We start from the raw sequence: 2,500 nt of genomic DNA on the forward strand, positions 1-2,500 counted from the left end.
TTTTGAAAAGCAGAGATGGCTTTCTCCTGTAGAAGGTATTGGGAAGGGCGCATAAGCCAACCGACATCTTAATGTAGGGATAACAGTGGAGAAGAATTGTAAGAGAAGTAAAAAGGCGAGAATGGACGCAAAGATTAAGTGGTAGAAATTGAAGGAGGCAGAACTGAGAGTCTTGTTTAAGGAAAGAGTGCTGGAAGCAGTTAGGTTACGTGAAGATGTACAAGAATGGTGGACCGAGAATAGTAAAGTGATTCTAAGGATCAGTGGGGAAGTACTTGGAAAGACATCAGGAAGAAGAACCCCAAATGATAAAGAATCGTGACGGTGGAATGATGAGGTGCAAGAGCGAGTAAAAACCAAGAAAGAAGCCAAGAAGAAGGCAGATCTTTCAGGACAAGAGCAGAATAAAGAAAACTATAAGGAGGCAAAGAAAGAAACAAGAAGAGCAGTAGCAACAAGGGGAAGGCAGAAAAATTAAATGAAATCTATAAAGAGATGGAAACACCAGAAGGACAGAAAAAAATATTACGAATTGCTAAGGCCCGAGATGCTGCATCTAAAGACCTAACGCAGATAAAAGAAAGAAATGGTACAGTTCTAGCAGAAGAGAATGATAGGTAGGAAACTTATTTTGAAGGACTATTGAATGAGGAGAACCCAAGAACAGTATTTGAAGATGGACTTCCAAACGAGGCCGTTACCATAGGAGTGACTAGAAGAGAAGTAGAACAAGCTGTAAAAGAGATGAAAAATAGTAAAGCTGCAAGACCGGATAATACACTAGTAGAGGTATGGAAGAGTCTTCGAGAAGAAGGCATAGATTTCTTGTGGGACCTGATTCAAAAGATCTTCAATCAGGAAAAGATGCCAGAGGAATGGAGAAAAAGCCTAATCATCCCCATCTATAAGGGGAAGGGAGACATCCAGGAATGTGGCAACTACAGAGGCATAAAGTTGATAAGCCATACTATGAATATATGGGAGAAGATCATTGAGTAAAGACTCAGAGATGAAACAACAATTAGTGAGGAACAATTTGGATTCATATATGGAAGAGGGGCTGTAGATTCAATATTTGCTTTGAGGCAGATGATAGAAAAACATCGGGAGAAACAAAAAGGATTACATATGGTCTATATTGACCTGGAAAAGGCATACGATTGAGTATCACGTCAGGAGCTGTGGAGATGTATGAGAGAAAATAGAGACCCTGAGAAATACGTAAGAATCACACAAGATATGTATGAGAGGACACAAGCAAATGTTAAGAGCAGTATAGGCCTAACAGAAAGTTTCCCAGTAAAGGTGGGACTACATCAGGGGTCTGCATTGAGCCCTTAACTATTTGATCTGGTCATGGATGTAGTAACAAAAGGTATTAGAGATCAGTCTCTTTGGTGTTTGCTTTTTGTTGATGGTGTTATACTGTGAAGAAGAGAAATGGAAAATAGAGGATTGAAGATCAGTAGGAAAAAGACAGAGTATTTGAGATTGAAAAATGGGGAAAATGGGGAAGTTAGTTTACAAGGAGAGAGATTGAAAAGAGTTGAAAATTTCAAGTATTTAGGATCAACAGTCGCAGAGGATGGTGATCTGGGGGCAGAAATAAATCACAGAATACAAGCAGGATGGAAGAATTGGAAAAAAAAAGTGTGTGGAGTATTATGTGACTGGAAAATAAGGGTTAAGTTGAAAGGTAAAGTACACAGGACAGTTGTGAGACCGGCAATGATATATGAAGCGGAGACGTGGGCAATAAAGAACACAGAAGAGAAGAAGCTGGATGTGGCAGAGATGAGAATGATGAGATGGATATGTGAGGTGACAAGAAGAGATAAGATGCGGAATGAGGTAATTAGGGATACCACAGGAGTTAGAGAACTATCAGATAAGATCCAAGAAAGTAGACTGAGGTGGTATGGTCATGTCATGAGAAGAGATGAACAGTATATTGGGAGGAGAGTGATGGAAATGGAGGTACAGGGAAGGAGAAGGGGAGGGAGACCAAAGCGAAGGTGGATTGACTTTATCAAGGATGGCCTTCGATCAAAAGGATTAACCGGTTATGAAGTGAGGGACAGAGGTAGATGAAGAACGCTGGCCAGAAACATCCACCCCACATAAAGGTGGTATAACATGCAGACAAAGAAGAAGGATAAGATGAACTTTAGTGAGTTTCTGTGGCCCCTCCATTCTTGCGAGACCTGGGAAGAGACTTGATCCATTAACTTAAGGTTGAGATGTGTTCCTCTTGACTCAAAGTGAACCAGAAAAGAATTATTAAATAAACACCTCTGTTAATATTCTCAAGATATCATCAATTCACATAAGTCTATCTATGACTAATTGTTAAATAAACACTTATGTCAAGAGAAATACCAATTTCATTATCTAGATCACCTGATTTGATATCTTTATGATCTGTGACAATGGACACAAGCAGGACATATAATGAGAATGACAGATACTAGATGGGCATTATGAATATGAGAAGAGGTCC

The sequence above is a fragment of the Palaemon carinicauda genome, chromosome 3 (genome assembly GCF_036898095.1).
Source record: "Palaemon carinicauda isolate YSFRI2023 chromosome 3, ASM3689809v2, whole genome shotgun sequence".
NCBI classification, from domain to species: domain Eukaryota; kingdom Metazoa; phylum Arthropoda; class Malacostraca; order Decapoda; family Palaemonidae; genus Palaemon; species Palaemon carinicauda.